Source organism: Cottoperca gobio, chromosome 23 (assembly GCF_900634415.1).
Source record: "Cottoperca gobio chromosome 23, fCotGob3.1, whole genome shotgun sequence".
In the NCBI taxonomy this organism is placed as follows: domain Eukaryota; kingdom Metazoa; phylum Chordata; class Actinopteri; order Perciformes; family Bovichtidae; genus Cottoperca; species Cottoperca gobio.
In genome coordinates, this window is record NC_041377.1 from 15079463 (window position 1) to 15090957 (window position 11495).

Below are 11495 nucleotides of genomic sequence, written 5' to 3' on the forward strand. Positions count from 1 at the left end.
CTTGGTCCATTCGGGGACTTGAACCGGTGACCCCTCCGGTTCCCAAGCCAAGTCCCTACGGATTGATTTACTGATGCCCCAAGGAAGAGGTTTGGGTGGACAAACACAGGACTTTCACAGAGGAGATTGCTGTTCGTGTCCCGTGTGAAACCAAAAGTCATCATATTACCATTACCATTTTCATACGGAGATGAGCTGTCAAAGAAATTCTGCAATACAAATTCCAAACAAAAAGAAAATACAGAAACACATTTTGTAACACAATACAACATTACTATGGACTACGGATCCTTTCCAACACACAGCTGATTGTGTGTGTTGCATTTGATCAATTGATCCCATCTTCTAATATCTGTAAACAACTTCCACTGCTCAGAAAAGTGTAAGTCTGTTTGTAAATGGGAATTAATTCACCGATCCATAATTCTTTAGGACCAGACATCTGCATAAAAAATTTTTTAAGTTGCCAGGTGACTGAATGTGAGTTCAGCGAAGTTCTATCATCAACTGTTGACCCATTCTAGTCCGATCTTTTTGCGTTTAAAAAATGAATGTGAATAATGACTGTAGTCTCTTCTTTTTTTTAAATCCTTTGTTACTTGCTTCTTCTGAAAGTGTTCCACCATTACAAGTTGATGCTTCATCACAGAAACACACATTATTGCATTTTCAACAACGGGCACATTCACATTGAGCCAAAATTAGCCTCAAAATCCGTACTCCTCGGTCTCATTACTCAAATGTGAACACACGGACACAATATATTTCTCAGAGTTCCCTTCAGAATACACAGAAAGAGGCTCCTTTTAATTCCAGAACTTCGTTTTCAACCACTATGTTTGTTAATTTATACATAAGGTTCTCCTACAACCTGCTGCTCATAAGTTATGTACCTATACAGACAAAATCCTCCAATAAATGAATATATGGTTTATGACAATACCTCACCTAAATATACCAATATTACATATAATTCTCTTCCAAATGAGACCTTCTTAAAGGTTTTTAGCTGAGGACCCCGGTGAGAAATTAGCTTCCCTTGCTCTGGGAAACAGGCTTATTAAAAAATTTCATATCCGTGCCATAAAGGGACCTACCAGCAACAAGCTTGTAAATCAATTTGGATCTCAACCCACATTTTAAGAAGCCAGATTACTGTTGAGGATTTTCAATGCTTCTCTTTCGGGAAATTACAAGAAAAAAAAACGTTTCCACAGCAGAGGCAATAGTGGAATCAGGAGGTTGTTCAGCAGCAGATGCTTGACAGAGAAACTTGACACAAAAAGAGACATTTCTCTTGTTTCTTGATGTTTTTAAATGGACCTTGGTTCTCTTTTAGTAACATACCCCTCTGTTCTTGCTGTACACACTGTTGCTTTTCTGCATCGGTCAAACATAGTCACACCGAATGACTCTGTTTCCCAGGCTGCTATCCTTTCCCAAACATCGGGTGTGTGAAATGCGTTGCACCGAGAACAGAAGACCAGCGGCGCCTGAAGCGTCTTTCTCATGTTTCACGAGGAGCGAGCACTTCCTTCAAACATCAAGCTTCGTTCTTCTTTGCTGAAGGCTTCCTTTTGACAAAACGACAAACATTATCCATGTATCAAAAGCCTGTGACACCGCTGGCCTCTTGCGTGTCAAAACAGTTTGACATTTCCAGGGTCAATGCTAGACTCCCGGTTTAGGTAGCTGAGTCACTTCAGAGGAGTTGGAGGAGCGTCCGGGGGTGGGGAGCATAAATACAGAAAAGCTCTCTTTCAAAGCTTTGATTTCTTGTAAGAGATTCAAATGAAGTAAAGGCAGGCAATTCTGTCTCTCCTTCTTCTTCTTCTTCTTCTTCTTCTTCTTCTTCTTCTTCTTCTTCTTCTTCTTCTTCTTCTTCTTCTTCTTTTTGCTGCAGTCATTACAAGAGCACATCAAAGGAATCTCCTCCTCTCACCATATGTTGTATAGTTTCATAATCTAATGAGGGTTTTGTAATTACACAGTCCACCAGGGGAATGGAGCTCATTGATTCTCTGGGAAAAGAAATTTCATTTAATTTCATTTGGTTTTTAATCGTATTACATAACAAAAAGGGACTCGTCAGAATTACATGTCAGACAGACAATTTACAGATGCATATAAATCATTCTGATATGGAGTCTTTCCAAAACTTTCCAGGCCAGAGGACATTATGTTGGAAATGTACCAACATAGAGGGAAACATTTTTTTGTGATATGTGTGAGTTTTCCTCTGATGCATTCATCAATCCATCAAATAAGACACTGGCTGTAGAAGAGTTATTTATATTTTTTTCTGCAGGTGTAATAAAGGCTATAGCTGTGAGAAGTGTTGACTCACAGTAGCCTTCTCGCTGCTGTGTGTTGAAATCCTTTTAAGCCAAGCCTGGGAACGTCTGAAACTTTTCTTTGTCTCAGCTGTGAAACCTCCATCTTCTCCAGCCGTGACCAGAATGCAAAACAAACTGCAGCTTATAGAAACTTATGCCTGACGTCTTTTTACTCCTATCCATCCATCTCACAATGAAATAATTAAACATCACAAGGTCATTATACATTTAAAAAACATATGTTGCATTGTGTGCATCTGTGTATCTGTCATCAATGAGCCAAAGTGGTGTGACACATCCACCTGTTCGCAGGTTAAAGTTTTATTCAAAGTAGAAGTAGTTCTGTGAATAAGCCCTTAGTGGGCGGGACCAAAGCTACAGTTTCTCTCTTGGCTAAATAATACCAGCCCAAAGGCAAAAAGTATATATAAATGATGTTGTTTCTGTTGGTTGAATTTTAACTTCTTTTTGCAATAATCATGATGCTGAAAAACCAGGCTTATGTACTACATACTCAAATCAATAATATATATATATTATTTTTTTGCCTTAGTTGATAAAATTAACAGTTGCCATACTCTCCTTTTAGCTCCGTTTTAATCTCCACCAATTTCTGAGGGAAATTGGCATTTTTATTTCATTCACCTACTAGTAAGTAACTCTGTCAGTCTGCCATTTGGTGCTGGTGTATTATTTTTTATTTTTTTACTGAGAAAAACAGCTGCCCACTGCTTCCTAACAAGGCTGATGAGAGCCTAGAGAATGAACCAAAACACTAAAGTTATGGACCTTAAAGAAAAAAAAAGCTCAGAAGAGTTGAGGGAAACTGCAGTGTTTGGTGATAATTTGATCTTTTGTTAAACATGAAATAATTTTTTTTTGTAGCTATGGAATTGCATATTTCAGATTCCCAGCTGCCACCACGTTAATTACAATGAAAACATAATTTGTTGGCCTTCATGCACTGCAGAAACTATTTGCATGACGTCATCTTGCCACTGCCTTTAAGGGATGGATTGGATTTTCTGAAGTGGGTTTGCACGCAGTGTTGCCAACTTGACGACTTTCTTGCTAAATCTGGCGACTTTCCAAATCTCTTGGCAAAGCATATTTCAATGGCAAAAAAGAAAGTTATTTTATAGTTCTAAACATATTTAGGGTGTTTTTTACTCACTTTTTGTCTCTCTCTCCCACAACGTTATTCCTCTCTCCTAAAGCGTCCATTACAATTACATGCAAATGGATAATTATGCATATTAGGCGATCATTTAGCGACTTCTAGCGACTTTTAGGACAGCCAATAGCTACTTTCCTTACTGAGGAGTTGGTAACACTGTTTGCACGAGGTAGTTATCCATCGTAAGTGTAAAGATGGCTGCTGGCACACTCCCAGTTTGCAGACGGGGACGGTAGCAAAACAAATCTGAACTATCCCTTTAAACAGTTCCTAGACAATTCAATGATATCTTAAATCGCTTGTAACACTTTGTATTTGAGTAATGCAATTCAATATAATATAAATGTCTGCTTTCATTATGTACTTTTAATATAAAACTAATCATTATATTATATTACAGATTTGGTAATGCATTTTTAATAAAATACATCATCCATCTGGCAAATTAGCACTCCCAATTAAGTGCACTCACTTTGTACATTGTAATTACTTCTGACAGATGCAGTTGATTAATGTGGGCTGAGTTTTTTCTAAAATCAGATTAATGACAGAGAGCTTTTACTTGCAATTCAATATTTTAAGTGCATTTATGATTTGTTTATTTATTTCCATCTGTTTCCATATTTGGTTTGGCGTTACCATGTCTGCACTGCATTTCCCAGAATTCACCTGTCAAACTAACTGTCTGGATGGGGGAATGATGACTTTCTTGAATTCTTCTGGTGAAGTTGGAATGTCTGTAAATATGTGATAAAAAAACAAAAAACATTAGTGTTCAGAACAGGAAATACACAAACTCTAAATAAAAAAAAATAAAATATTCAAATAAATCTGTAATCCAATGTCGTAGAAGCTAGTAAAGTGTTTCTGCAGCTGGGAAAAGCTGAAGTGGAAAATAAAATGTTCAGAATAAATATGAGACTCTATTTAATCGACAGGTGCTGTAGTTTCACCCAGGCAATGTAATTGTGTTCACCATGCTGATGATTGGCAAGCACAACATTGCAAAGAAAATATTTTATTCAGACCACATGCATTGGTAAGTGCTGCATAAATGCTCTCCCCCCCACCAGTGCCCCTCGAGGACATTCTTTACTGTTATTATACAGTAGGGAGCTACAGTGATTCATCGCAGTTGTACCCCATTACTGTTGTTAAGACTGCCCTCAGGGGTGTTATCGTTATTTTTAGTCATCGGATATTTGATGAGGAATGGATCCCCGAGCACGTACTCCAACCAGAGCTGACGTCAAGAACTGTGTCCGGTCCTTCTCATGCCAATAAAACCGAGGTGTCTCTAATTAGCACAAAATGGATCACGCCTGTTTGCCACGTTCCCCTGAGCTCCGTGAAACATCCCTCACAGCGCAAGGGTTGGATTACATATGGATAAGACAAAAGGAAGCCGGAGTGATTCATCCTGTATATAATTATAACACCTGACTTCCTGTGTCTCTGTGTCATAGAGAGTACTTCCCCTTACCCTGCTCAACATCTCATCACAGTAGCCTCTCAGAAAAAACACCCCAGGCATTACAACATGGGTCATATCATTTTCTGGTGGTTATGATTACATTGGAGATGCATCAGGGTCCAATCACACAACAAACCCTTGATTAAGCCACACTATCTAAAGGGGAATAGGGTAAAAATTCTAACAAATAGATATTTCCATGAACCTTCCCAAGTTCATTAATGACATAAAGACAATTTTCTTGTATTACAAGTTTTCTGAAATGTTATGTTTAAATATACAAATGAAGCATTATCTATTGCTAACCGTCTGTAAATTTAAGAGAAATCTACAGACTCATATAGACAAAGATAAGTAAAATAAACACCTATTGTGTATTTTGGATTTCTTTCCACTAGTCTAAAAAAGAAACTTTATGGAAGCAAAATACAAATTTGAGAATTACCCAGGGCATGAAAAATATGTTTTTGCGTGTAATGTCTCACCCCAAAAGCACATATCTGAAAGTGTTACAGAAAGAGATCACACCTAATAAGTAACAGTGCCTGCCAAGGACGGCTGATGCTCTCATGTAAGTGTAGGGCTACTTTTCACTTTTCTATTCCATGACAATGGCAACCACGAGAGAAATGGTCGTGGAGAAAGGAGTTTCAAACTTTGGCCAATAAAAACTACTACCACTTAGTACTATGTACTAAATGTGTTATATTAATCGTATGAAATTGCCGCTCCTTTCTTTAAGAAAAACAAAAACTAGGAAGGTGATATATATCAGCACCAGTTTTGTGGGGTGAAAAAGCTGTCCAAGCTTTGCCTTCAGAGAAGCGAGCAGCTTATGCTCCGGTGAGGTTTTAGTAACCAAATTAAAGAGCCACGGATACAATGAGCACCAAGGCATCTGGCACTGCATAATGTCTGTTGAAATCAGTTTTCCTCAAAGCTGCCTCTTCATTGTCTGCCCGCTGACACAATTTTCTGATTCTATTGGGAAGCTAATAATTGGTTGAAAATTGGTAAAAGCAAGAGAAAATGAGATGCAGCTGAGCATTACATCTTCTATAACAAAGCAGACAAACGGATGGCAATGACGATTTGAGTGAGCCATCAGTGTCATCAAACGTACCTGTGTTCAGCATGGAAAAGCAGATAAAGCATAGAGTCTAGTTTTTGCTTTTGCCATTGTGTCTACCACCAATGATACAATTTCATTAACTGGGCAGCCCGGGATGAATTTGCTATCAAAAAACCAGCTGGAACAACAATAGTGCGAGATTGACATTAACCAAATAACACGAGAGGGAGAAATCACAGGCTTGCCATGAAAGCAAGTAATTTCAATAACTGTCAGATGTTTGGTGGCAAATCAGAACCGAACAAATGTGTCTTTTGTCAGTGTCTTTGTTTCCTGACACTGTCTTTATCTGACTGATCCAAACATGTCGTCTAGGTATGCCTCTGTATTCATCAAGGCCCGACTGAGATATTTTCTCCCAGTGTGACTAGCTGCTATATATGCCAAACTACACAATCATAATAGAGTTTCTCTCCCTATTCCCTTGTGAAAGCTTTTCTTATTTTACTCATTCAATTATGAAGAATAAAATATGGGATTAGATATTTTCCGGGCTTTTTCCTCTGTGCACAATCCATTTTTATTCCTTGCAATTTCACGCTTTATGGAATTTTCCAGTCACAAGTCAAGACTAAATGACTCATATTTAGCACAAAGAAAAAACTTCACTCTGGAGGTATGTGAGGAAGAAAAGCAGCACCGGAAGCCAGGCCCTTAGTGTTGAGCAGCATTGGTCCCCGTTTCATCTCAGGGCCGCTTTTAACGAGATAAACCCTCTACTGACAGTGACCTGAGATGAAAGTAGAAGACACAAAGCCGGCAAGAGTTCAGGGAAAGTTCTTCAATGCCGCACCTACCCGCATGCTCCGCCTGCCTAAACCTATCTCCACCCCAGGCCTGGTGCTGCTGGGGAGGGAAGTGGGTAGGGCGGCGGAGTGCGGCGGTGGACTAGAAAAGTTCCTTTGCCTCTATAACAACTTTGTGGATGATCCCATAAGGAGGCCTTGCTAAGTGCTAAAGATGCCAGGATTGACGGCTATAATCTCGCTTACTCTCTCCATCTCGCTCGAACTTGGCCTCTTCTTTTGTTCTTTAAGCCCTGGATTCTCATGTATCTACAACTCTATTTGGAGGCAGCGCTGGTTTCTGCCGAGGGGAGGGGAGAGGATGCCGCTGCAGGAAACACAGAAGCTGTAGCAGAGGATGCTGCCACGGTTGAGGCAGCAGAGGTTCCAACGTCCTCTGAGGGAACTAACAGGTGCGTGCGACTCGCTGAACCATTTGAATGACTGGGATTCAGATCGGCTGTTTTTTCTCCTGACATACGTGATAAAATGTAATAAAAACAAATACAATAAATGAAAGTTAAGTGGTAATTTAGTGGTTCTCAATTTGGCTTCTTTTCATTCTAGGTGTCTAAAATTAATACAATACCAAATAGTATTTGGTATTGGTATTGGTAATTAGTGTATCAAATGAAGGACAGAAAAATATATCCTCAAGTTGGGCATATGAAAGTGTAAGACTAGGTGGAAGCATCTCCTGGTTGGGTAGGGGATGGGGAGTTTGAGTCATTTTGAAATTGGATGTATCATACTATATGTCATCTGTTGAATCTCTCATGCGTATATTATAAAATTTAAATGGCAAGTCATAAAAAAAGGCAACGAAGTATCAAGAGCAGGCACATCCCATTACTTGAGGCCTTGTGAGTGTTAAGTGGGGAGGCCAATGGCCCAGTCATTAATGTTGACATGAACACTATTTATTTGCAAGAATCTAAAAATTACAGTAATAATACGCTGTTTCTGGCTTTGCCTGTTACATCAGAGTATTTGTACAGAAACAGAGTCAAATCATGTCACAGGGATTTCCTACATTGAGTCTGGATGACCGACCTATAGGGAATCATTTTAGACCAGCATGTGATCATTTTTTTTTTTTTTTTTAAATCCAGGATTTAAGAGAGGAAGATTAACAATCTGTTATGTTTTGACCAGATTTTCATCTTTCCTATTACTTTCACTTTAACTTGTATCACTTTTATATCGTGTCTTATGTAAAGCACTTGCCTTGCTTTTGAAAGAGGCTATACAAACCAACTTGACTCGAAGAAAAAAAACAGTTCATGTGTTTCTGCTCATTGAGCTTTAAAGGTGCAAAGTGTAAGATATTCAAGATTCTTTATTTAAAAGATTGAAAAAATTAAGTAACATTATGAACAGAATTTCAAATACATCTATGTACTGTGTTGCACAGATATCTATTAAAATGATCATGCTAACTGGCTTGCCCCGGCCCGTCCTGTCTAGTAATACTACTTGTTCCGACTTGCACCCTTGCCTCGTCCTCACCGTCGGCGGGAGTCTGCTTCACCGGGAGAAGAGCGTTCGGCGGCTGGAAGACGGACGGATCTTCTGTTAGCAGTTAGTATAACATTTAGCCAGAGCTACCCAAGCTCCGAGGCTCTGATCCCAAGGGATGCCCCGAATTCCCGCTGGATCATCAAGCTTCCTGTTGCTGCCGTTACACAGGTAAGACCCAGCGCTCCACCAGCTCACTGTGACTCCAGGTGCTGGGGAAGATGGTTCAGAACTATACATTGCACCTTTAAGGCAAATTTAGCGATTTCTTTTATTTTTGGAAGCTCAGTTCTTCACATGTATTGACGGTGTTTGTTCCAAAGCTTATGCACATGTCATTATCATGAATTAGACACAATTAATTTGAAGAGATGACGTCAACATGAATCTGCTGTCCAGTGAAACCATGCATGCTATTAGTTGTACTGTACAACATGGCAGCACCTCATTAGCAGCGTTGTAGGAGTTGGATAACAGGGTTGCTTGTAACATCCTGTCATGTGTGTTAATGTGTTTATGTTATGTTTCATGTTTAGTTTAGAGTCTATGTTTAGTCTTGTCTCATTGTTCACTTGTTAAGTTACAGTCACTCATGTCTCGTCTCGTCATGCACTGTCTGTCATTTCACTTCCTGTTTTATTTTGTAATTACCTTTCCCTCTCGTTTCAGAGCACTTCCTGTCTATAAGGTTTCCCGCCTGTTTGATTGTTAACACCTGTTTCCCATTACCTTGTGTGTGTGTGTGTGTGTGTGTGTGTGTGTGTGTGTGTGGGTATATATAGTCCTTGTCTCCCTTTGTCCTGTGCCAGTTCGTCTTGTGTTTTTGCCACCAAGAGAGCTAGTGTTTTGTACCAAGTAGCATAGAATTTTGCCTTTAGCCAAGTTTAGTTTAGTTCATGTTTTTTGCATTACCTTTGTTTTACGTTTTTTCCTCATGAGTGATTTTTTGTTGTACTTAAAATCCTCCTCACCTACAAAGCCCTCCACAACCAGGCCCCCTCTTACCTCACTGACCTGCTTCATCACCACACTCCCTCTCGCATCCTCCGTTTGTCCGATGCCAACTTCCTGTCCCTGCCACAAAGGACCAAGCTCCGGACCTGGGGCGACAGAGCCTTCTCCATCGCCGCCCCCTCCCTCTGGAACTCACTCCCCAAACACATCCGTGACTGTACCGATCTCACCATGTTCAAATCCCAAATCAAAACCCACCTCTTCAGATCTGCTTTTAATGTGTAATTATGTCTATATATTTTTAATGTTGATGTCCTGTTTTTCTTAATGCAATTTGTAATGTTATATGTACCTGTAAAGTGTCTCTGAGTACCTTTTTAAAAGCACTCTATAAATAAAATGTATTATTATTCATGAGTATGTGAATCCATGGGATTTCCTAGAGGCAGAACTCTCCAGCTCTGATCCCCTTTTTCCGGCAAACATCCTGTTTGTTTTGCAGACCGAAACCTTGGCGAGCAGCGGCGCTCAAGTGGACACCAGGCTGCTACTGTGATACATTAATGACCGCTCATTTCCGTGGAGCACCGGCTCTCTCAATGGGAGTGCTGCATGGTAAGCACCTGTAAGCATCAGCTCAATGACAGGATGCCCCCTCATACACACACAGTGGCAGCTTGGCTGAACACAGAAAACCAAAATGAGCCACTGAAAATGCCCCTCATGGTTTACTGTCTCCGTATTGCCAAATCCATGCTCGACAGGATGTGTCTTAGGTATCACAATAATGATCCAAAAAGACAATGAAAAACACAGGAATTCCTCAGCTACTCTTCTTCACGCTTCGGATCTGCACTCAACTGCATGCAGTCTGGGAAGCTGTGTTCAGATCCTTGGACACAACAACTGTTCTGAATCCCAAAGCATCACTGCTTATTTCTGGGTAAACCCAAAAGCCTGTCAAATTATATGTAAACGGTTGTTGCGAATTGGAAGGGACCAAGGTGACCTTGTCATTGAGGGATAGATAAAATACTTTTCCCCTTTTAGTGGTAATCAGGAACAAATTGAAGCTGTGGGTTAATTTACGACTTAATTAGCTAATTAAGGACATTTATAGTGCTGGTTTGTATTTGTTGCTGTGCTTGTGCTTTTCTTATAGAAAGAGTACTGGTTTTCAGTTTGCTATGCTGTAAGGATGGCATTGTTGGTCTGTCGGTCCACAAATTGAGTCAGTTTGACATTCTGGATATCACCTTCAATTAGCTAACATGCATATTCCTCCCGAATTAATTGTCTATATTGTGGTCCCTCCACTTGTCATTTAGTGCCATCCTTAGATAAAAATGTACAAGAATTTATGCATTTATGATCAAGTACCCAAAAAAAACCAATACAATTCCCATTCACCTTAGCTGTATGCTAGGTTTGTTTTAATTAGCAAATGTTAGCTAACACTAGGGTTGGGTACCCAATTACTGTCTCTGTAATAATAAAAGTGTAATTTTAGTTGTGAAAAACAATCTCACTACAACCTCAAGCCTGTCAGCCTGTTACTGGGGCATAGCGTGAGAACGCTATCATGTGTGTCTCGGAGGAAGCCCATGTGAGACATATTGCCCTAGCTTTGCATTCCGCTTTACAAATATTACAGCGAGAGTTGTCTGCATCAACTTTTCAAAAGTGCAACCACACTTGTAAGCGTTTTCTGCTTGCCAGCTGCAGGGCTGACGTCATCTTGCTTTCTCTCTTTCTGTGCCAGCGCTGCACACACTTGGCTGTGGCTCATACTCTCTTACCCAGATGCACTCTCAGGTACCATAATATGGCAATAATTGATTTAACGTGAATTGATGACGTACAGGGTAAAGAAAGCCTTGTGATGTTAGCATTTGGCCCAAACTACAACTGTGCCTAAGAACAGCATCACAGAGCTGCTAGTGTTGCTGTTAACTCTTAGTTAGCTACAAGCAGCAGTAGCCTTTATTGCACTTTAGAGTTAATCTTTCAATGTCAATGCCGATTCACACAGATGTCTAGAAACTAATTATGAGTCATGGGCTCATTATCATATCGACCAGCCCGCAACCGGTCGTTATCTACTGATTCTAATTTGCTA